Genomic DNA, 25,828 nt, shown 5'->3' on the forward strand with positions numbered 1-25,828 from the left:
GGAAACCATGCTGACTTTGTTTTCCATGAGAGTATTTTATATTGTGAATCTTTCTGCTGGATAAATAGGTGGTAATTAACTCATCCATCTTTAATAGTTGAAGCAAAAGTGGGACATGACTGCTGTGATTCACAATTAACTGTAAATTTCCTTTCCATTATCAAGCACACCATGCTGGGTGAGGATTTGATGTGTCAAATTTAAAACATATACCTTTCTTTGGTCTAGAGGTACCTGCATTTTCCCGTCTACGTGTATGTGTTCTGCCCATTCCAATATTTTTAGCACCCACCTTGCCCTCATCTGGCAAAGCTGCCTCCCCCTGAGAGTGTTTTCAGTGCCCTCTTTCTGCTTTGTCTGCCAGGTTCCTTGCACTGAGTACCACGAGTAACTTTTCACTGAGTACCAAGGGTAACTTATCACTGAGCATGAGTGAGCACCTCTCATGACATGCAGAGGAGTAACTGCAGCACCAGGATTTGTTGCAGTGCCAGGAAAGGAGAGAAAATCTTCATTTTTAGACAGTTATAGATATCAAAGGATGCACAGACAGGTGCAGAGGAAGCAGATGTAACATCAGATGCCTACCTTTCTGTGAAAATGTTCCAGAAATGCCAAAAACTGTAGGGTGTAGGCACACATTACAAAGAAACCCTTGATTACACGACTGTGAATAACAAACTGCTTGGGACTATGGTTCCTGTTGAGTTCAGACGCTGGAAAGTGCAGCTTCTTTGCTAAATTGCTGCTAGAGAAGATCTTTCAGGTCTCCAGCAGGGGTTCCATGCAAAGCAAGAGGCATTTCAGCTTGATCTTGTGTGACAACATGGCTGTGGCAGCTGAGAGATGCAGGTATGAACTGCTTCCCTGGGATGCTCCAGTCTTTCCACATCTCTGCTAGAAACAGTGATCCACTATATGTTTGTTTAGGGCTCTGAGCATATTGAACACAAACCACTGCGCACACATACTAAAACACACAGGAATGAACCTGGACCCCTTGGCACATTATTGGTGCATGCTGACAGTGGGAAGTTTGGAGACCTTTTTCTCTTTTTTTTTTTTTCAGATATAATAAAGGTTGAATATAACCTCCATGAAAAAGGTCTACAACAGCAGAACTAATAGCCCAGGACACTCATGTGTGAGATAGGAAACCTATATCAAAACTTGTGGTCAGGCAGAATAGGGGTCCTACATATTCACTGATGGTTTAGACTATCAGGTTACTGCTGAGCATCTCCTGTTTCCAAAGTGAAATTTTCCAGTTCCTTATGGTAATGCCAAGACACACCCACACCCACATAAGAATGCAACATGCACATGCAGACAGATGTGATGGCATTAAAGATGACATAAAATGTGGAAGAAAAGCATTCGGCATCTGTCAATCACTCAGCATCCTTCATTCAAACAGTAACATCAGATTTCATAAAAAGCAGGCTGTTGACTATGCAGAATGGAAGCTATGCCAGCAAGGAAGAGTTTGCTCACAGTCATAGAACAATGAATACACTGGATGATGAAACTAAAGGTGGTACTTCTTCTTTTCATGCTCTTGGTCTTCAGAATCCAAATGCATGGTTTACATACTAAAAAAATCCTTTCACATCCAACTGATGTGACTAATTTCCTATCATACTTAATATTTTATTGTACACTAGATTTTCTTGGAATAGATGTATATTTAATCCCTTCTTTTGCAGAGCTTAAATTTTTACTTTCCTCCCTTTTCATCCTTGCAAGAATGTCATTGACTGTTTCTGACTTCTCTCCATCCCACTTCATAGATAAAAGGACCAATTTTTGGAGATAGTGTGCTGCCTAGGAAATATTTTTTTGTGTCAATAAATTACTTGTTCCTTCTCAAAGAACATTTCTATATCTCTTACTGACCTCTTGCTCCTGGTATGCTTGAAACATTTATTGGTTTATTCACCATTCCCCCACTCTGTGATCTCTAGGATTTTCCACTTGATTTCTCATTTGCTTTCTTCATTTTATTCTTACCATCTTTGTAGTCTGTGGCCAGACATTTCTGCTGTTGTGGCCAGCAGATGAGGTCACCAGCTACATGTCTATGTTTGGCAGAATTGATATCTGTGTCTCTATTTTTGCTATAGTAATATCAGTCAGAGACCAGAGCTCCAAAGCATTGTCATAACTTCATCTCCAGTCCTTGCCCTGAACAGGGTAGGGGCTGAATAGGCAAAGGGTGGCACCTTATGCACAATATTTAACTTTGCTTTGCTTTTCTTTACTGTAGTGACAGCCTAAGCATGAAGGATAGTCAGATAAATATTTATCAGCTTGATTCTTATCTGAAACAAAACATATGCTTATGTATTCATTAACAGGAGCACAGTAATATAAATAGCATGATGGCACACACATGCTAGACATTCAGCTCAGGAAGTGTTTGATTTCATGTATTTATGGGAAAATACTATTGGATTTTTGGCAAATATGGCATATCTTAAATCCTAACAGTACTTTTATGTAAAGCTGCAAAACTAGAAACTCTGTGTTAGCCACTCTGAAGGACAGTCAGTACAAATATTCACACAAGGAGGAAGCTTCAGGAAGAAGAAAATGCATGTAACTACATCAGATATTTGAAATGAGAAGTCTGACATTCTCTCACTTGGCCTGCAGTAAAGAGAATCTAATAGCAATTTTGCAGAAGTGCCTCAAATCACAAAGTATTTTTGTTGCTGATAGTTTCAGTATTATATTTGTTGTAAGCAATTCATTAGCACTGCCTTTTCCTATCTGATAATAAACTTTCTGACAATGAAGTAGCTGAATGTTACTCTTGCAAAAGGAAAAAAAGAAGAGAATTGATCAAAGATTATCAGAGTGTTAAAGCTAAAGAGATACTAAAAAGCTCTGGTTTAATACCAGGAAATTACATATATTTTGCTTGTTTTAGTGTTCCTCTCTGGAATGCTTCGACATTGCTTTGGCATAACAGCCAAACATTGCCAAAGCCAACAAGGCTGGCAAGAACAATTTCCATATTTAGGGGACTTTGTGGAAAATACAGGAAGGTTTGAAAATCCTGATAAAACCCAGAGGCCAGCACCCACTCCTTAGTTTTACTGCTAGGATCCCAGGAGACTCCATTTATTCCAGTGATATTTTTCAAGTCCAGAGGAGACAACAAAGCCAAGTTTACCCTCTAACAGACTCAGCCCTGTGTGTGCTGCTGCTGTAGTCTGGCAGAACACTTTCACCAGCAGGTTTTTCACACTGAAAAAATCCCACTGCAGTCTTAGTTAGAGAACAACAGGGTTACACAGCCACCCACTTACCCTGCTCCTCTGTGTCCTGGGAAGACAAGGTGCCCTGTACCATTTGAAAGGTAACTGCAACCTGACCTGAGGGAAAATGGTAAAAAATTGAGTTTAACCACTATGTAAAATCATGCAAAAATTATAAAAAAATATTACTTGTCTGCCTATAATTTTAATGAAATACAAAATGCTACAATATTTTCACATACTGGAAACTTATTTTCATTTTTTGCAGGTGTTGGTGTTTCAAAAGGTGAAAATACTGTTATTCATGAATTGTGATATAGAAAAAATGTTCTGGAGATTTTGATTGAGTGATATGTTTGAAAACAGAGCATATGTTTATAAACAATAATGTGCTAGGATAAAAAATTGCGTAAAGAAAACAATAGGTTTTAAACTCTGAGAGGTCACATAAAGGGTCATAGCTACATACAGCTGAGAGAGTTTAGGATTTACAGAGAAAGGGCAGTGATAATAATTTGAAAACACTGTTTGTCCCATAAGCATCTCAAAAAACCCCAAAAGAACAGCCTGTCTAGCTTAATCTAGCCTTTTTTTTCTATAACATCTGAACAAGTTTTTCACTAAAAGTAGTGAGCATTTCACTGTGGTTTTCTGGTGCGTGTACGACTGAATGTTTAAAGACCTGTAGCAAGAAGTTATCTGCTCTATATTATAGCAAGGGGGAATAAGAGAAAGAAATTTAACTTGTACAACAGAAAGAGAAATGGTAACTATACCCTGTTTTTCTAAGCAAACAAGACTTATCCTGCTATACTGCCTGTGCTTTTTTGTGTCCGTGAGCTGGACATATAACTTTAGAATGTGTTGACCAATTTTAACTTAATGGCAGAAAGGTAGAATTATCAAATATATTGAATTCCAGCTATTGCCAGAGATAGAGCATTTGAACTTCCAGTGAGTTATCCCACCATTAATAGACAACAGGAATGCACACCTGTCAGGGAGAGTATGGATGAAAGTTAGAGGCAACTGCTCAGTGCAAGCAAGTTCTTTTGATCCCACTATTTCTGTAGTGTGACAATTCTTTTCTTAAGTTGAAGCAAAGAGATGGCTCAGTCTCAAAATGAAATCCAAAATAGACACAAGCTCACTGGTTAATGAGCAAACTACCAAGAAGGTTGGAGGCTTATAATTTCCACTTGTACTAGTTGGGTTGGTCTTTTAGGACAATGCATTGTGCTTCCAGGAAATTCTTGGGATGATGATGAGGAAATAGAGAAAATGAATAGGTCTACCAGGCTGAAAGAGGAAGCTGAAAAACAGGATCATGGAAATAGTGGAAATAGCATGAAAGTGTAGCATATGGCTATTTCACAGAGACAAACCTGAAGGGATTAAAACAAAGATGATCATACCTAAACGAGCACCAGTCAGCAGAATAAAATGGATAGCAGTGAAATTTAGGAACTTCAGTTACTCTGCCACACTATATTAAAAAGTTTTTATGCCTACTCTATGTTTTCTTTGGAAGAAAGTACTAAAACTGATCCTGAAATGCAGCAGCAAAGATCTTTAAAATTGACACATTTTAAATGAGAAATAGCACATCATTTGGGGTTGTTCTAGTAGCTCTCAGATAGGGACCTTCCTGGGCAAAGTTCTTTTCCTCCTCCACACTGATGAGAATTATGTTCTCACAGGTTCTGAATTCAGAGCAGCAAGGGGAGGAGTACCTGACCAGGCAACTTCCACCATCCAAATGGAGCAGCATGGAAGGAAAATTAAGTGGTGCCCATTAGAAGAGGAGAAATAGCTCTAGTGCTGGCAGAAAAAGACCTCCCAACTACAGCTCCATTGATAGGTGCCACTCCTCAGTGGCAGATCACTGAATTTTCAAAGTTTGTCCCAGGCAGATGATAAGAAGAAATCCAGCACAGAGGCTGGTGTACCTGGGGTACACATAGGAGTTCCAGACAGCAGAACTTCTCTGAAAGATAAGGGTAAATTTTCTATGACAATTGTAGGAGAAGCAAATGACAACAGAGCTGAACTATAAATCTTATCAAAGTTACTATCAAAAAAGTGGACAAGATTGATTTGTTTTTGTAAATCAAAGTTGAACTTCACTGCTTTCTTACCCTCAAGAGCTCATTTGTTGCTGTGGAGAGCTTCTACACAAATATGACATTGTATGTACAAGTAAGCACCTATCTGACAAAAAAATCTGGGAAAACATAAACATAGATTTAATAGGAGGTCAGAAAGAATTGCTAATTTAGGTGAATAATGACAGTTATAAATATGTAGTGCAGCTTTTAAAAAATAAAGGGCATGATTTATTAAAACGTGACTGTTGCAGATAATAGATTTGGTTTGCAAGGTAAGGCTGCCATTCATATAACTTTGTATCATTTATCACAACTGCAATAAAACAATGTACAACACAAATAGTGTTTTAAAAAAGAAATGCATCAGCTTTAGCTAAAGTATTAATTACTATTTTATGCCTAGCACCAGAACAATCTGATTATCCGTTTTTCAAGACTCAAAGACAGGTTTTTAATAAATCATCAAAAAGCTCACTCTTAGTTTAGAGAAATAACCCTCTAAGCAGGGAATCATCCAGTGTGTTTCTTCATTTTCCATTACCACAGTGCTCTTTCTGATTTCTATCATGATTAATGTGAGCCAAGATTATTGTTAGCATGAAGTGTTTTCAGCTCTTCCTGCAAGGCAAGTGTGTGGAATATTGTATTTCCATCACCTTATTGTAAAAACTGTAGATAATTCAGGTCTGGAACCTCAACAGAACAATTACATTTGCAAGCAAAGAGTTGCATAAGGTTTTACAAATAAATTGAGTAATAACTGGATGAGAGCTCTTTGTGGAATGTTAATCATTTTCATAGTCATTAATATGATAGATCGATGAAGGGTAAAGGTTTCCTAAATAACTAACATAAGTTACTTACAAGTGAGGAACAGTTTAATTTAAAAAATGTCAGAATGTCTCTTTTTAACTAGTAGAATGTAGCAATCCCCTCAATTTTCTGATCATCTGCAGATAGCACATACAGAAATGCAGAGACAAGACTGCATGGATAGCATATAGTTCAGATGTAATTTCTCCACTCAAAATCAAATCATCAAAATATTTCTTGCCCTTCAATTTGTTTCCAGAAACAATCTGAACAACTCTGCAAAGAATATATTCCTCCAAAAGTCAGTCTGCTTGGTAATATTGTAACCAAAATATTGTAACCAAAAACTGGAACTGTGTGAGACTGACATTTTTTTCATGGTGGGTGTCTTCTGCCTATGTTCAAATACTCCTTTGCATATTCTCCATTTTTCTTTGGAGTTTGAATTCAGTAAATGATTTCCTGAGCATGGCCTAAGCTCATTATGAGTTTTGGTGAGATGGTCCTGTGTTTTCTATGCATTTGCTGAGAAAAGGAGCTGCTGCTGAATCACAGCTTCCCCATTTACATTGCCAAGCAGCCTTTTGCAGACACACACTCTCAGGGTCTCACCTACTTCATCTGGTGAAACAAGTGATGACCAAGGATAGTGGTGGCAATGGGTGACTGTAAGAATAACTGTTCTTGTTGGAAAAAAATATTTTTAGCCTGGTGTTTCAATAATGGCCAGGAGTGGATGCTTAGAAAGAATACAGACATATAAGCTGATTCTTCTTCAAGCACCAGAACCCTGAGGTGATGACATTTGCAGAGAACACAAAGTATTTTTAATTAGTCAAGACTGGAAACAGATTTGAGGAATTTTAGAGGGGCCTTGGGAAAGGGGGAGATGAGGGAATGACAAATGACACGCCGCTGTTCTCAAACGTCAGATAAGGGGCACTGGAGGTAATCGCTTGATACCTGAGCCACTGGGACTGGCTGCTGGGTTGTACACTTGGTATAATTACATGAGTGAGAGACATGGACATCAATTTGGAAAATCTAGTAAATCTCAAAAGGCTTATCCTATCAAAAAGGAATGCCAAATGGCAGGATGTGGATAAATGGGATAACAAAGCCAAGAATGTAGGGAAGTTTATTTCATTTAAGTGAATAATATGAATCAGATCTAGTGAATAAGAATTAATAAAATCATTTGACTTATATCTAAATCTATCCATTCCTCATATTTGTTTGTTTCAAGTATTTTTCATAGCAGTAACACAAAATTGGACCTTATTCTTTAATGAAATCCACTAGAGTCACGATGGTTCCAATGTGCTCAACGTGATCCTGGCAGCCCAATAGTAGAGGAGATGGTAGTAATCAGGAAAAATGTAGTGAAGTTCTACAGCACTTTAAAATAGTTCAGATACTGTATATTTTCAAAACTAAAAGAAAAAAAGTGATTAATGAAATTAGTTTGAAATGAAGTGGGATTTTTTCAATACACCTGTCAAAATAATGTAACAGTCTGAGTACTGCCAAATATTAATATAAAATAAATATAATAAAGTGACAAAAAATTAATAAAAGTGACAAAATTAATATAAAATAAATGTATAAAGTGACACTGAATGGCCTGACTTGTTCTCTACTCCAAGGCAGCTTTCTCCCAAAACTGATTTACACTTGAGTGTATCTTGCCCCACAAGAGCAGCAGCAGTGATAGGCCAAAAGTTATTTTCAATGAACTCGGGTAATTTCCTAATAAATGCTCATATTTGTGGTAATGACAATATAACTGCTAATTATTTATTTATTTGAAATTTTATTTTTTTATATTCTTTCTTTCTAGGACTGGGGAGAAGCAGAGGAGACATTTTGAGCTACAGTATGGAAACAGTAGGCAAAATATATCACATACTGAAATCTTGGAATCAAACATAATGAGGATTGCTTATTCAGGCTGCTCTGCACTCTAGATCCTTGTCAGATCTGTCTTACACAGCTGCTTAACTTTTGCCAATCCAATACATATCAGTGCTGGAAAATGTTTATTTATGTAGTGCTGAAAGCACTTCCAATTACATGAGCAGTGTTATCCATCATTGTGAGTGCTTGCTTGAAACTTCTGACATTTACATGAGTATCTTTGGGGGAGGGACTTTGTCGTTGTTTTTAGAAATATTTTCTCTGTCTCTAGCACCTTATTAACGTGATTAGGGATTCCTGTACTTCCCCTCTTGCTGCAAAACAGAATTCACAAATGCTGTGGTGCCTCATACAGGAGTTGATTAGGGATTCTCTTTGAGTTTGCCCAACCTAAAATGCCTTATATAACTAAAAGGGAGGATAAAAATAGGATTTTGAGTCCTCAAAATGAATTAAGAAGAATATGAATACCTGCAACCAGGGATTTGGTTGGTAACAGACAGTGTGTGAGCACCAGGATTAACAGAAACAGGGTTTTTTTCCTAGAATTGGGATAGGTACAATGATACAGAAACTGTCTTGCACCAGAGCAAATATTTCCATGTCAAAAAATCAGAAAAATAAAAAGGAAAAGAAACTGGCATACAATAGCCTTAATGCCAATGCAACAGTGTTTTTACAAAAAAAAAAAACAACAAAAAACAAACAAACAAACAAAAAAAAGAGTCCTATTATATAAGACTCTTCTACCTCTAGCACATGAGTGTTCATCTTTTATATCCTTTATTCCCCCTGCCTGGCATAGGGCTCTTCTGCCATGATTTCAGGTCTGCTTACCTTTAATGTATTTAGCTCAAGAGTTTAAAGGGTTTTTTTTTCTTTTCCTGCTCACTTCTGAAACTGATTATCTCAAGGAAAAATATGTAAAGCATCTTGTTAGATTCAATTACCATGGATTCAAGTATTCAGGATGCAAAGTCTTTTTAATTCAGACTGTGCCATCATGGCCTTGGGGCAATCGGGAATTAAACAGGGAGATGCTGGCTCTCTGACATGTTTTCCCTGAGTGTACTTAGATTTCACCCTTTGGTACATTGTCTCCAGCATTACTGCTTGCGCCAGGACAGGTTTCTCTTCAGGCTCCTTTCTGTGACCAGCAGCAGACAATGTGAGCTCTGCTCTATTCAACATCCCATGTGGATTTTGTGCCACAGTGCTGACCTTTTTATGATACCCTATTGTGACAATCTTTTTTCTGGTAAAAAATCTTATCACACAGAACTATTTCATCTCCATAATCCCAATGCTTTTTGTATTATCTATGGTGCTGAGGCTATTTCTTGTTAGCCTCAGTCTAAGATAATTCTTTCAAGCTGCTGTGAAGTTGGGTCATTTTACATTTCTTGCTCAAACTTGTCAAATGTTATAACAGTAATAGGTAGCACTTGAATCACATTTACTTCAAACCCTTCTTCCTGCAGCTTCTTCCTTTCAGTGTTTATCAGCACTCTTAAAAGCATGTCTGATAAAAAAAGCTCTTTGCTGGGACAGTATTTCAGTTTAATGAGGATTTTTGCAATTTTATGATCATTTTCTGAAGTCTAGGTAGTGCTTCTTTGCACAATGACTTCAGTAATAGGGCTTCTGAAGTTTTATAGGCTGCATCTCCTCTGACCTATTTCTCTTTACAAACATTTATGCAACTTCTCACAAACAAAAACATTTGCTGGTGTATATTTTCCAGGATGAGAATTTAATTTTTGTGCTACAGCTAGTGTTTCAGAAGAATACACAGCCACTCAGACGGGCAGGATATGTTTGCTACAGACTGGATTTGAGGGTTTTTGCCTCAATAAGGGGGAAGAGGCAGCTGCTACTGCCTCCAATGTGTTGTTTAACCTCCTTTCCAGTTGTTAAAGATTTCTCCCACTCCCTACCTTGCCCAGCATCCCTGTGGCAGAGTCTGGCCTTCTCAAGGTTTCAGTTTTTCAAGGTGGGAGTGCCTTGATGAGTTTGGATCAGCATTGAGCTGCTTCACTTCGTAATTACAAGGAAGGAAACAGTCATAGTTCTAATGAAAGTCATTATTTTCAAGCCTCCAGAATCCTTCTTGTAGTCAATTTAATTCACTACCCCTCAGCCACAGGCACTCAGTTTAGTCCTGTCATCTGGCCTGCTCATGAGATCCCCTTTTGTTCACTGGGTGACAGGCAGAGCTTACTGCAGGAAAGGCATCTGCAGAGGTTAGACCTGACTGAATAGTCTAGACCTAACAAAGCTGTCAATTACACTAGCTTGGTCATGGGGATTGCTGTGAAAAGCAGAAAGATACCCAGGCTCGGCCTCTGCCCTGGCACAGGATGGTGAGCAGGCAGAGTGGGCACTCTGCTTACCAGTGCCCTTGGAGGTCAGGAGGGAGGAGAATGTGGGACCCAGCCAGGTTTGGTGTGAGATCCCGCATGCTGCCTGACCTGTGGACTGCTGAACGTAGGAGACAACCAGAAGCTCCTACTGGGCACCCCTCATGTTCCCAACAGCTTTGTGCAGGCCAGCCCATACTGCACACGGCACTTGAGCCCATCCATCAGCTGCCCAGTGCCTGGACACAAAAGCTCTTTTGCCAGTACACCCTTTAACCAGTTTACAAGTCTTGTCTCTGTGTGCACCATGTTCTAGCCCATGGTGTCTGTAACAAACATGTGGTACTCAGGAGCTGATCCTGCAGCCAAGAACAATTAATGCATGAGGGAAATAAAAAGCCAATGTTAATATATATTAAGTCTCACCTTCATACTTCACATAAGTCACATGATAGAGTTTTAATTGGAATTGTAACTCCTGCAGTGCCATGAACAGCTGGATGTTGTGTATGATTTGGGGCAGAGGGGTCAATCAGAGAGCAGCAAACACTGGTTGCATAATGCACTGATTTGCAACTGAGAGATGACACCAAGAAATGAGTGAGATTTCAAAAGTCAGCAGTAAAGCTGATTTGGGTGCTTCTCTGTAGGCATTTTTACAGATTGCAAAACACCACTTCAGAGCATGGATCTGGGGAGACACCTCTTCATATGGTAAATTGATTTGCTTATAAAATTGCATCAAACAGTATTTTTAGCATCTCTTACTTTTCTCTGTTTAATTAACTTGAACGATAAATTTATTTTGTTTCTACACAGGAATTGCAAAATGCCTGTGCTGTATCAGGTTAGAAATAAATATTTTAAATCAATTAAATATTAAAAAGAGGTTTATAAATGGCCTCATATGGATAATGGAAAGTCAAGCTAGCACCCTTAGTCATAAGAACGAAGTTATTCCTTCCTCTCTGAGTTCAATGACAGCAAAAATCAAGCTTTCAGTAGAAGTTTTGTAGTTCACACAACATTAGGCACATTCTGAGTAAATTTCATTGGCACAGCTACTATATATTTGCACAAACCAGTGTGAAACCTGTCCATCATATTGACAATCAAAGGAAATGCAGATATGATCAGAGCAATCTCTACTTGGAAGTTTCTTGCAGCAACAAAGTCTCTATGAGTCAGCCAGATGTTCCAGAATGAATTATTCAGAAAAGGATTTTCAAGTTAATTCTGTGAAATTAGTTCCTCATATTTTGTATGAAACAAAAAGGTGTTGAGCTCGTGAAGGCAAAAAGAAACCATCCAAACTTTCTATTCTTGGTACATTTAGGAAATTAAGTCTGCCTCTTCGATTCAAAACTTACAGATGGGTAGGAAAATATTATGAGTTATTAATATGCCTCCAGCATACTAAAAGCCACATTAAAGATTTTAAAATGTTACTGATCTCAGAGAAATGTAAAAGAATCCCTGTGGCTGGAATGCCCAGGAAAGAGGAGCTTAGTCTTTCAAGAACACCACAGAATCATAGAATTGTTTAGGCTGGAAAAGACCGTCAAGATCATCAAATCCACCCATTAAGCCAGCACTGCCAAGTCTAGCCTTACACCATGTCCCCAAGTGCCACATCCATATCTTTTAACTATCTCCTGGGGTGGTGAATGCACCACTTTCCTGGGCAGCCCGTTCCCGTGATTGACAATCCTCTCAGTGAATAAATGTTTTCTAATATCCAAACTAAAGCTCCTCTGATGTAACTTGAGGCCATCTCCTCTTGTCTTAATGCTTGACATTTGTAAGAATAGGCCAACCCCCACTTGGCTACCAACCTCCCTTCAGGGAGTTGTAGAGAGCAGTAACGTCCCCTCTGAGCCCCCTTTTCTCCAGGCTGAACAATCCTAGCTCCCTCAGCCGCTCCTCATGAGATTTGTGCTCCTGACCCTTCCCCAGCTCTGATGCCCTTCTCTGGAAAGGCTCCAGTCCCACAATGTCCTTCTTGAAGTGAGGGATCAAAAGTGAGCACAGGATTTGAGGTGTGGCCTCACCAGTGCTGAGTACAGGGGGACAATCCCTGCCCTGCTCCTGCTGCCACACCATTGCTGATCCAGGCCAGGATGCCATTGGCCTTCTGGGGCACCTGGGCACTGCTGGCTCATATCCAGCTGCTGCCACCAGCACACCCAGGTCCTTTTCCACTGGGCAGCTTCCCAGGCACTCAGCCCCAGCCTGTAACACTGTCTGGGATGGTTGTGACCCACATAAAGGATCTGGCACTGGGATTTGTTGAGCCTCATATCAGTTTACAGTGTCTTTAAAGGAACCTGATCCCTCTGTGCTTCCCATACAGATTTAAGAGCAGACACTCTTTTCAATGTCAGGTGTTTTTTTCATCTGTATTTGAGTGAAATTTATGCACAATCTCTAACACAGAATGGAATTAAAATCCACAGTGATCAGTGGATTATCTTGAGATATAAAGTAAGCATTAGACTTTCACTAGGCTGCTTTGCCTTGGAAAGGGGTTGACTATTTAACAGTCTTGTGTCCTTCATAAATATGTTTCTGCTTCAAAATTCTGAATTAGTGTCCTTGATGCAAGAAGCGCTGCTTTTTTTTTTCAAGGAGATTTCCAGAAGTTACCTGATGTAAAATATATAAAAAATGAAATTATATTGATTATATGAATGAAAAAAATATAGAAAATATATATAAAATATGTAAAATATGTAGAAAATTATTTATGTTTGCAATCCTAGTGTCACATTGTTACCACCACACATTTTTCAATAAATTCAGCATTAGGACTCCCTCAGATATAATTGCTGGCTATTAAAATGCCAGCTAAAAAAATAATTGAAATGAAAGTATTTTGGTAAAAACCAACCAATCAACCAACCAAAACAAACAGCTGTGGTTAATAGAATCCCCTTAAAGCATAAACTCAAAATATGGTGCAGAGCGAAAAAAGAGAAAAGAGTGTGACTACTTCAGAAGAAATTTTGAAGGATTTCTTGTTTGTGTTCTTGTTTGGTTTTATTTTTGTTTGGGTTTTTGTTTGTGGTTTTTTTGTTTGTTTGGGTTTTTTTTTTTGTTTTTTTGTTTTCAAAAGGGCAATGTGGATCAGGTCTCCTAAAACCATGAGGAGTGAGAAGAAGAGAGCAGAAAACCTTCTAGGAAGCATTAACTGTCAGAGTTGTGGAGGACTGGACAAAGAGACAGAGACTTTTTCTGTAGAAGCTCAAGATCCTGTAGTAAAAACCACAACGATATTCAAGAACATCTTTTCCCATTATACAAGGATGCCAGGAAAGAAATGGAAACTGGTGGAGAGGTTGACTGGACAAGCCAGGAGATGCTCGATCATGGTGCATAACAGGAGATCAGCCACTTCTGGAGGTAGGCCACACTGAAACTTTGTAAGTTTATGAGTTTCTCTTTTACAAGAGACTGAGGAGTTTCACACTATTTGTAGTCCAAGTGTATAGTGTTTGTATAGCTAAAGCAGAGGGTGCTCTATCACTGCCATGCTTTCTTTCATATCATTCTTGTCAGCAGTACAAACTTTCTGAGTTTGTCTGCAAAGCTTCCACCATTCCACATTTATCACCTCTTTGCAGCAGTAGGTTTCTACTTAAAACCAAATTCAGATTATTTTCTTTTGGTTTCCTGACTGACCTTGATATAGGGACATCTCAGGGCCATTTTATTTCCAATGAAAATCAGGACTAGGAGGAGCACCCCAAAAATCCAGGAGCAGAACTGAGAAAGGAGTTAGCCTGAAGTCTGCATGCCTGGAAGACCCCTTTTGCCTCTGCAGAAGACAAAACTTCCAAGACTGGGGTTCCTGCCACGGAAAAGGAAAAGTGGGAATGGAAATTAAGCTGACTAGAATTCCACCGACTCAGAGTTCTTCTGAAGCTGAAACAGAATTTAAAATGTAATGTCATTCAAAAGTGATTATTTCCAAAAAAAAGCTATTTATGTCAGAGCAAAAGGATTGAACAAGTACCAGACTTTCTCAGCACCTGCCATTCCTGCCTCTATTTCAGCCTGTAGTTAGTGCTGTGCTTCTTGTGTGTTTTCAGCTAAAAACATGGGCTCTTTAGGCTCTGTTCTGGGGCCACTGCAAATCACTATTGATCAGTGAATGTAAGCTGCCTTATTCTGGTTTGCTCCTGTTGGTCCTGGGGCAAGGTACAGCAGAGTTCTGGTAGCACTTTTGCAATTAGATGAGAGGAGGGCAGATGAACAGCCCTACTTCAAAAATGCCACTAAATGTCACTTCTCCCACTGTGTCATCTTCCGGCTCCATGATAAAAGTTCAAGGCAGTCTCTAAGATTGATCCTGTGAAAACACAGCAGTTAGACAGCACTGAGGATAGCTGTACATTTGTTCCCTTGAAGGACTAATCTTTCATATGGCATCTTCACAACAACAGACCAGGCATGTGATGCTAAGCCACAGCTGGGATTTGCCACTAGTCTTTGCATGCCTACAAACTGCCCGTGCACAGCATAAAATGGCAAATGAAAGAAACATGAAAGAAAAGACATTTTCACCCCCTCAGAAGTAGAAAGAGAATATTAATTCCTAGGCCACCTCTCTTCCCTCAAAATCCCTTCAGGAGTAAGATGATACCTAGTTTGCCAATTGCTACAATGTTAGAAGGAGAAAATTTGTTCTTTCTGAATCTGTGTGCTGAAATGTGCCACAGTACCAAAGCATCAGTAACTGACTGTGCTATTATTACACAATCTCTTTAAAAATTTGTCAGTTGGAAACAATAAATTGAAATTAATGCAGCTATAGGAAGACCCATGTAAAAAACTATTGCTTGTTTTCCCAGCTAGTGGGCATTATTCTTTTACAGGTACCCCTTAATTGGTACCCTAAGCATTGACAGCTTATTGACTGGGTGAATGTTTCATTCTTTGTCTCTGTAATGCTCCATTAATGGTATCTAAAGTGAGGTGTCTAGAGTCCAGCATCTAAACCTCTTAGACATTTCTGATAGTCTAACCTCAGCATTTTGGCAGCATTCTCTCAATAAATACTCCTCTCTTTGTCTTTTATCTGCCACAAAAAACTGTATCAAAACTATAAAAAAATGTCCCTTTCTTCAGTGATAAAAGACACTGCCACACTTCATCTTCCTGAAGGGAATTAGGAACCTCTTGATTAACTTCAGTGGTAGCAGAGTCAGACCCAGGATCTCACAGTATTCATTCTTTTGCTTGATAAGTTATAGTTACTTTACATTGTTTAGCTATGTACAGACCACATTCATTAGTCATTTTCACTTGTGACACGGATGAATTCATTAGTTTCTGATGCTGATTTAGATTCATAACTATTACTTATAATTAATTGCTAATGAAGGCTATTAGTGTCTAGCTGACATTTTCCCCTTCCCTGTTAAATGCTAACAAGTTCAACTACAGGAAAAAGGGCTTGTTCCAGACAGGAATTGACTCATTTTAACAAATAAGCCTAAACAGTGCTATTTGCCTTCTAAAGCATGAGATCTTTTCTACCACGAGTACAGAGCACTGTCTTATTGAAAGTAAAATAGTAAAATATAGAAATACAAATATAGAACAAACATCTGTGTAAAGCTTCGTTCATCCTTCCCGTAATCTTCCTCCCACAACAGACATACATGAGCCACAGAGAAGTATTTCTAGGGCATTTATACATTGCTAAGCACAGACAATGGAGCATCAAGGGAAAATCTGGTCTCTACTGCTTGAAAAACAGTCCTTCAGGGATGTCAGAGAAGCTATTCCAGGTTGGAACTGGTATATAAAACTTCTCAAGCCCTGCTTTCTCCATTTTAATTTCCCTCATACACCAGGCCAGCTGCAAAGAGCAGTTAAAGGTAGACACCATGGGTCTGAAAGCAGCATGCCATGCAGACAGAAGGGAGCCCTCTGTCCTGTGTCTTCATTTGAGAAGACATTTCTCCCCCACATAATTTACTGGTTGAACAGAAAAAGCAGAAAGAAAATGCATAAATGAATGCATTTCAACAGGGACATGGCAGTTCCAGTTTTATTTCAACTTTGCATTTGTCTTGCCATCATCAACAGAAGAAACAGAGAATTTTTTATTATTATTTCTGAAACATAATATTCTCTTCTTACTGCACTGGAACACAAATTTATCTCTAGACTTTATGAGGTAGCTGCTTCATGAAACCTCTTCCCTTGACTTTGGACAATTACAGAACACACAGAGGTGTGGTCAGACAGATACACCAAAAGGACAAAAAAAAAGGAGGAAATGAGCAGGTATCTGTTCTCTCAATTGCCTGAATACAAGACAGAAACTAGTCACATAAAAGGGAACTCGTGGGCCTTGCAGAAATGCTCACTGTGTCCTTTCAACCTTTTTAGGAGTCCTTGGCAGGATGAAATAGGAAGAGGGAAAGCCAAGATAGCAGATATTTTTCCCCAGAAAACGTGGCTCCTTTGGGTGATTTTTCCAGCTTTGTTTTGTGAGACCACTCTCAAAAGGGATTTATGAGGAAGCATATCCCAAGGAGTCCAGCCTGAAACTGGGAACAGGAAAGGCACAGAAGGTTGAAAAGCCAGTATAATTTGAGAGAGCCTTGGGCAGAGGCTGTGAATTTGGCATTCCATGGTTTTGCTTTGTAGAGAAGCCCTCATCAATTGTTCTTGTAATTTAATATTAATCAGAAAAGCCTATTAACTCCAGTGCTTTATAAAAGCTATTTTCAATGGGGTTTATGTAAGAAATACTATATTCTGCTTAGCATTAGATACTGAGTAACATTTTAAACTGAGATATCAACATGCCTAAAACATTCAGGGAAATCTTAAAACAAACAATGACTATAGCAAATCTGAAGGTTGTTCATATAAAGGTAAATGACCTGCAAAAGGCATTTTTCCAAACCATTGGGAAATCAGAATGTTTATTTATTATGGCAAATATATACTTGGCATTTGAATTTTTATGCTGTGTCTTCCTAGCTCTTCTAATCATTAGTGCCCCTGTGGGCTCAGATATTTATTTCTGCAAAACTCAAGTGTGCACAAAACCTTAACTAGTTTTCCTGTATGGTATTTGCTGATGCTTTCTCAAACTTAATATTCATAAAACCTCACTGATACAGCCACTGATAATTGCCAAACTCCAAGAGTGGTGTCTGACAGTTGCTATCCACTCTGCCTGCTCCAGCATCCCCAGATTTCATTCTGTTTGTCACCATGCCTGGATTGTTCTGTAATTAAAAGTTTAAAATGGAAAGGCAATGGGAAAATGGAAAGGCAAGGAGGAAAGTAGAAGCTCCAGGACTGACTGAGAAGTTGTGTACTAGCCCAATAAACACAAAAGAGACTTGGCTGCAAATTATGCACTTTGCTGATATAGATAATGTAATGACGTTATGTAAAGAATAATGTTATCTATAACTACCATTCATCTTGGAGGTGTTGGTATGTCATGGAGATGATTATGCCGAGAGAATATCTGGAACCTGACGCAAAGGGGTTTTCTTTTTTGTGTTCTAGAGGACATGTTTTTTGAAAGCTGTTTTACTGTATGTGAATAAATAAGACTCATATGGAGAGGGAAGCCATGCAAACAGCGATCACAAAGAGCTGCATGCCCAGGACTCACTGTTTAGAGCTCTGCTTTGCTCTGTCTTTTTCTATCATTAGCTGTGGAAGGTCAGATGATGGGACAGGAAGCCCTAAATTGTGGCTGCTCTTTCTGTGTTCTGTAAATCACATTCCTCATGAGTTCTGAAAGATCTGACATTAGACCTTTACTAGCAATGCAACCATGAATCAAAATTCAGTGGAAGTCAGTGAAAAAGTTTGCACAGATTTCTATAAACTTTGGATCAAAGAAGTATACACATGCCGTTTGCTCTATCCCAAATTTAACAGTGTCCCAGCACTGCAGTTTAACACACAAGGCTATTTCACTATTTAAAAGCAATGCTAAAACAACAAAATATTTTCTGTCTTGTCTGCTGCATTATTATCATGGATTATTAACACACATTCATTGTCAAAATAAAAATAACAAAGCTGTGTTTTAGCAATAGTAGGGTTGACAAAACATAAATAAGAGAAGCAGAAAATGATCAAATAAATTAATTTTCCTTTATAACAATTTTTTATGAAGATGCATCAGTACTGCTTACAATTCATGGATTATAATTAAACATAGCCTTAATATTCAGTGCAGTTTTTTAAAAAATAATTGCATTCAGAATCTAGTACATTAAGAAAAAGCACCAGACTTCATGACACATGTGATAGTTCTGCTTCATTTCAAAAATATAAAATAAAGATGAAGGCATCTTAAAAATATAAAATAAAGATGAAGGCATCTTATTCATGGGGTGCAATCCACGAACCAAAATTGCCTCTGGATTTACAAATATGTAGTTAAATATAACACTAATTGATTCAGTGTGATTCGTGATTAAAGGCCAACCCTGTAAATGTGACTTCTAATTAACATTCTTCCCAGATGTTTCCTTGACAGATTCTACATTTGAAATTATTAGAATCTAAATTATTGATGTTCTTTCTCATTTCAATTATTATCAGCATTTGTGCACTTCTTCTTTTTCTTTTCTTAATATTTGAAGTCAGTTCTAAGGATAATTTCTCCCTGAAAAATTCAATGCCAAAACCAGGTGAAATTGAACTTCTCTCACAGAAGAGCTACTCTCCTTCAATGATCTAATTTGCAGTGGCTTATAACTTTTTCTTCTCTAAATTACCTTTGTGCTGACAGTTTTTGCTCATATATAATTTGGGGACATAGGCTTGAAGGAAATCTACTTAGGTAGTTCAGTTATCTACTTATGACTGTAACATATTTTACCCATTTAACATATTTTATTTTTGGGATGCTAGCATGGACACACACACCTGTATGCATCTTTTCACCCTAATGAATGCCCATGTTCCCAAACACAAATATGCACCCACTCTTAGTGAAATGGAAATACTCATACATGTCATAATGGATGAAATCTACAGATGGGCTAAATCAAGGTAGTTAACTGCTGTTAATGCAATTTTGGTGCTCCCTTACTGAGATATAGCCCTGTGTTTGCTTCAGTAAGGAACGCGTGACTTCCTGGAGAAGGAGAAAAACCCCATGGTGGATGTGAAAACAGCACACTTGCAATGTTTCCGTCAGTGTTTCTCAGCATGACTTAAATATACCCTTTCAAATTTTCTTTCTGTCTTCCATTCTCTGTCAAGGAATACAATAGGACAAGAATCTGCTTCTAGAGAGAGAGGGTTTACAGAACCCCTGGAGATCTGAAGGAGTGATTGTGGCCTGTGATCCCATTGCTCATAGCTGCTGCTAACACACCAGATGACTGTACAAGAGATGAGGTTGATCTGACAGATAAGGGCATTTAATAAGCAATCTTTACATCACACACACACATACACTCACAGATTTCTTTGAAAGAACCATACAGAATGTGGGAGGAAGTGATTAATATTCAAAGTGTAATCAGCTTTGTGGGGTTTTTTGTTTGTTTGTTTGGTTTTTTATCTTTTAAGGAAGTCTGGAAGTCCTTTGCTACTGATAGACTATGGAACACAGCTTAAGCAGTCTCAACATTCATGGACCAGACCAGAGCTCTGAGTCTGCTGAATTTGGGTGGTGAGGGAGGAAGGAGATGAGGAAGGAGATAACAAATTTGCAGTCACTTTCCCAAACCTTTTCAGAAGAATGCTCCTCTTTAGCATATATACTTGAAAAGTTGAAATCATTGTGTGATTAAAGTGCTCTACTCTTGACTTTTGTGGGAGGCCTGGCTGTCTCCATGACCTTCTTTTTTCCCCAAAAAATCCCAGAGAGCACAGAAAATTAATTTGTCATGGCTCATAAGAACTGCTGCCTATTGAAGTAGAACAAATGTCTCCAGTTATGATGGGAAAAAGTAACAGGATCTCTCTAATCACAGGAGAAGTGGAACTAGTACATCTAAGACAAAACATTAAATTAAACACCTTTCAAAGAGTGAATACAGGCTTCACTTCTGGGAATAGGGACGCTAGAAGAGATTTGCTTGGCAGTCAGGTTGAGATCTTAGAACAACACAGGAAGCAGAGGTGATTTAGACTGAAGACTGTGTAAACTGAGGGATGTGAAGTGGAAGCAGAGAGGCTTTATTACTGCTGTTTTGAACTATAGTGGGGAAATGGCTTGTAGCACATGGCAGGTGGTTGCAAGACTTGGAGTTCAAAGGCAGAAACAGTAGTTGTTAGAGAAGACAGCCAGCATGATCAAATCATTGGAAATTGTCCTGTGGAGTGAAACATGACATGAGAAAAATCTATTCCGTTACTCAAAAAAGAAGCTTTAAGAAGGCTTGATTGCAACCTAACAGAAGGTGAAGTAACAAGAGCCAAAGGCTGGAAGCTGAAGTTCAACAGTCTCAGAACACAAGCAGGGTGCACATTTCATATTGTGATGATGTGTAGTCTTTGAGACAACTGAGCAATCATGACAAGGACCCAAGATTCTAAAATCAAGACAGATTTTTTTTCTTTCCTCTTCTCCCTACCCTCTCCCACCCTCACAAATATAGGTTCAGGCTAAACCAGAAGAAGATTCAGATAAATTCTTTGAACAATTCTTTCTTCAAGATCAAGCCTGATGGTTGCAACTGTCTGGCAGATACTCTTCTACCCCATCAATGTTTCTGCCTAAATGTTGGTTATAAACTAAACCTGTGGCAGGTACGTTTCTTCTGTAGAGTTCTCAACATGTCTCTGATTGCAAGTAGTACATCACTGGGAAGGTCTCTTCCTCTCTCAGCTATGTTCCCCATTTCTCCACATTTCATAATGTGGAGTCTTTACTACTGCTTTGTGCTAGAAATTCCCTGTTCTGGTGCATTAGTTCTGTGCAGACACTTATGTGGTGTTATGCATGCACCACCAGCCTGAATCCTCTCTAAACCCTAGGAAGCAATGCTTTTCCAGCAGGACACCTTGAATTCTTTGACTCCACTGGAGCAGCTTTCTATGTCAGCAGAGTTACATTTCAATAATAATTGACACAAACATCAAACCACTCTATTAGCCTCTATTTAAAAACTATTTTTGAAAGGACAATAGATATCAAAGAAACATTATAATTATCAGAAGTATAGTTACACCTTACTGAACTCATACAGGGGAATCCTTAAGGCAAGGGAAAAATTCTAAACAACATTTGTATGGATGAATATGAAGTGTATGTGACCCACTGCTGTGTTTTCAAAGTAGCTCCTTCCCTAAGGTGCTGAATGTCCTCTGCTTCATAATAAAAAAGCTAAATGCTGCACTGGAGCATATGTCCTCCAGCCTCAGAGTGATACACAGGAGTCTGTTTTAAACCGATTGCTCAGGTTTCTCCCACCTGTAACTTTAAGCTCTAACTAATCCATATAGTCGTGAGAGAGAGGAAAGATCATCTTGTTGAATGGTACTAAGCTAAAGTACCTAAAGCTGCACAGAGAATTGAAAGTAACTATGCTCTCAGCTTTGGATCTGAAAGGTCTTAAATGAGGAAAGTAAAAGAAAAGAATTTGAATGTTAGTATTTTGTAATAACACTCATTTAAGAGGACACAAAATATGATCCCAGACCCATTTCTTAGCCTTTCTAATTTCTGTTCTCTTCATTTTCTCTTTTCTCCTTTTTCTTTTAATTCTATCCTTTTATTTATACCAGCTACTTGATCCGTATCTGCCTTCTGTGCTATGTAAGAAATATCTTTCACCAGATAAATATGTACCAGCAATATTTTCATATTCTGTCAAAATCCCCCACTCTTATCTGCCCTCTTTGTCATCTGGGCTGGCTTCGCTTTCCACAACAGTTTCTACATATGGAAAAATATTCTGATGTCAGCAATTAAATACCTGGGAAAAAATGTGACAACGATATCTGTATGTTGTATATCCATTTTGGACAGTGTCATCACCAGGCCAAACCCAGAGACATGCTGCTGCAAGTGAGGAGGAAACCCAGCTGTGAATGTAAATGAAAGAAAACATGATGTAGAAATGAAAAGTGATATTTCTACCCTCTTTCAGTCATAATGCTGTATGAACAGAAGTTTTGCACTTAATGATCATTAATGATGTGTTGATTTCCATACAAACTATTGTAAGGATAAATCTGATCTGTCGTGAATACTTTATGAGCTTTACTGTCTAAACCAACCCTAAAAGCACATTCAGTTTATTTTAACTCCTGTAGGATTCTTCTAAAAGAAAATCTACACTGCTAGCATCTCTACATATATTTGGAAATTCAGCAGTGTCTATGCTTGAATCAATTCTGCTCTGGTTTAGGAAGTAAAAAAGGCTGCTGCTTTGAAAAATTACAGAGGTTTTTATAATGTCAGGGCAGCATTGCTATAAGAGTTTCCATCAGATACAGCTGATGCATTCTTCCCTACCACCATTAACAGGAATTTTCAGTAAGGTTGCTATGCTATAAACCTGAAGAATGAAGCAAGGACACTTGTCACCACTGATTGACAGCAACAGTGGAGGCATATATCACCATTGGTTGAGTGCTGCATGCGTGTGATAATGGGTATGTTAAAAATTGATATATGTATTATTACAGTGTAGCTAAATGCCCAATCGTGTAGCGTTAATACATACCCTTATGGTCTGGAAAGAATAAGACTGCTCCATGATTAAACATTGATGAAGGAGTAAATTTTACAGAAGTTGACTTAAAGTCTAAAAGATTGATGAATATGCAGGTAGTCTGAAGGCTATTTTTTTTCCTTCAAGTGTTTTGGCTGGGAATCTAGTTCTGTATCCCTGTCTGGATGCTGTCTGTGGCTATCTCACAGTTCTTTAATGTCAAATAAATCCAAAGAATTTCATTATTATTTTCCTGAGTCATGTGGATAACCTCACATCAGGCCTTGAGGTTTCACTGGCCTTCCACACATCTCTTCTAGAGAGATTTCATTTATTTTTTCCTCAGCTTTCCTGCTGCAAGATATGTTTGCACTTTCTGAAATCAAACCCTCAGGAAGGAGACTTGGACCTTTCTCTCCTGGAGTAGCATCTATGACCACATTTGCATGAACAATCTAAAAAGAATGGAAGCATAGGACAAAGTACTGTCCCTTGACTGTCCATGGTGTCAGATGTTTAGCAGTGCTGCAGGAACAGTTTTGGGCTGGTCAGAAAGTAGGGTTGGAAGCCAAAGGCTGTCTGTTTGCATGTGGTTTCCCAGGTATGGAAGGGAAAGAGCAGTGATTGTAATGCCCCCACACTGTGCTACACACTTTGGTCTCAGTCTGAAATCCTTTCATCACAGTTTCCAGCTCATTTATTCACACCCACTGGCATGCCACTGGAGAGAAGGATTTTAGTATACTGGTGGATAAAAAACTGAATATGGCCCAGCAATGCTTTCTTACAGCCCAAAAAGTCAACTGCATCCCAGGCTGCATCAAATGAAGCATGGTCAGAAGGTCAAGGGAATTGATTTGACAACACAAAGTTGGGAGGAGCAGCTGGTCCACTAGAGTGTTGTGTTGCCCTTCAGAAGGACCTCAGCAGGTTGGAGAGATGGGCAGAGAGCTGCCTGAAATTCAACCAAGGCAGGTGGAGGGTCCTGCACCTGGAAAGAATCAACTCCGTGTGCAGGCTGGGGACTGCCCTGCTGGGAAGCAGCTCTGAGGAGAACGACCTGGGGGTCCTGGTGAACAAAAAACTGTCCATGAGCCAGCAGTTTGCCCTGGGAGCCAAGAAGGCCAATGGTGTCCTGGGAAGTGTAAGGAAGAGCATTGCCAACAAGATGAAGGGAGGTGATACAGCCCTTTGGCTCAGCACTTTGAGGTCATATCTGGAGTGCTGTGCCCAGTTCTGGGCTCCTCAGTGCGAGAGAGAGATAGAGCTCCTGGAGAAGGTCCATCAGAGGGGGACAAAAATGATGAGGGGATGGGAGCACCTCTCTTAGGAAAAAAAGGTTCAGGGAACCAAGACTGTCCAGATACAACATGAGACAACTGAGAGGGGACTTCATCAAAGTCTATAAATATCTGAAGTAGGGGTGTCAAGAGGGTGTAACCAGGCTCTTCTCAGTGGTGACAACGAACTGGACAAGAGGCAACAGGTAGACACTGATGCACAGGAAGTTCCACCTGAACAAGAAGAAGGACTTTGGTGTGCAAGTAACTGTGAACTGGAAGAGAGACACTACTCAGAGAGACTGGAGAGTCTCCCTCACTGGAGATACCCAAGAACCATCTGGATGCAATTCTGTGCAATGTGCTCTGGGTGACACTGCTTGAGCAGGGAGGCTGGACCAAATGATCCACCATGGTCCCTTCCATTCTTACCCATTATGTGATTCTGTGATTCTCTCTCCCTGCCTGGAATACCATGTCCAGCTCTGGGGCCCTCAGCACAAAAAAGACATGGACCTGTCCAGATGAGGGCCATGAAGATGAAAATTATTAGAGAGATGGAGCACCTGCCCTATGAAGACAGGCTGAATAAGTTGGGGTTGTTTTGCCTGGAGAAAAGAAGGTTCTGGGGAAACCTTAGAGCACTTTCCAGTACATAAAGGGGACCTGCAGGAAAAAAAGGAAGGACATTTTTGCAAAGACAGCAATTTTAATTGAAAGAGGGTAGATTTAGATTAAATATAAGAAACAAATTCTGTATTTTGAGGGTAGTGAGAAAATCGAACAGGCTGCTCAGGGAAGTTGAGTCTTCCCCGTCGCTGGAATTTTTCTAGGACATATTGGATGAGCCTATAAGCAACCTGGTCTAGAGGGACATGTCTGGCTATGCAACAGATGATCTTTAAGGTTCTTTCCAATCAAAACCCTTCTGTGATTCTACATTTCTATGGTAATATTAAAAATACAGTAGCATGGGTGGCAGTTTGAAGACAATATTTCAGAAAGCACAATGGTTGGCACAGTGTATATAACTATGTATTTATGTGTCTATATAATTTATTTTGTATGTGTTGTATATTATGTGTTTAGATTTTAATTTCAATACCATTCATGTGTTCATGTTTTTGTTGACATTTAAAGTTTTCGTGAAACAAAGAATTGAAACATCTAGAAGCATTTAATTCAAATAAAAACCTCTGAACTCTACCAAATTAAAATGTTTTGATTCCATAAGTATGCTTTCAGACTATTTTCATTTTAGAGCAGAAGTCATATTTTTAGTGCCTTTTTTTTATTATGAATCTCATTTTCCTCATGGAATTGTCATCATTTGCAAGGAAACAGCATTTTCAGTTCCTGGCTAGCTGTGCACAATGAATTCATCAGCTACTCTGGTTTGCAGAACTTGCTGTGTCATGA

The 25,828-nt window shown here is 38.9% G+C and overlaps 1 protein-coding gene across 3 annotated transcripts in view; it reads right to left on the reverse strand.

The window, feature by feature from the left end:
• ST6GAL2 (ST6 beta-galactoside alpha-2,6-sialyltransferase 2) overlaps window positions 1-25,828 on the reverse strand; it is a 178,799-nt gene that overhangs the window by 113,260 nt on the left and 39,711 nt on the right. For 2 of the 3 annotated variants that reach the window (XM_026794017.2, XM_074535879.1), the window contains exon 2: window positions 3,315-3,380. The exons of the other annotated variant lie outside the window; for it this stretch is intronic. The gene's annotated coding sequence lies outside the window, so the exon portion shown is untranslated. The remainder of the gene's footprint in view (window positions 1-3,314; window positions 3,381-25,828) is intronic. 3 annotated transcript variants of the gene reach the window in all.

Source organism: Zonotrichia albicollis, chromosome 2 (assembly GCF_047830755.1).
Source record: "Zonotrichia albicollis isolate bZonAlb1 chromosome 2, bZonAlb1.hap1, whole genome shotgun sequence".
Taxonomy (NCBI): Eukaryota; Metazoa; Chordata; class Aves; order Passeriformes; family Passerellidae; genus Zonotrichia; species Zonotrichia albicollis.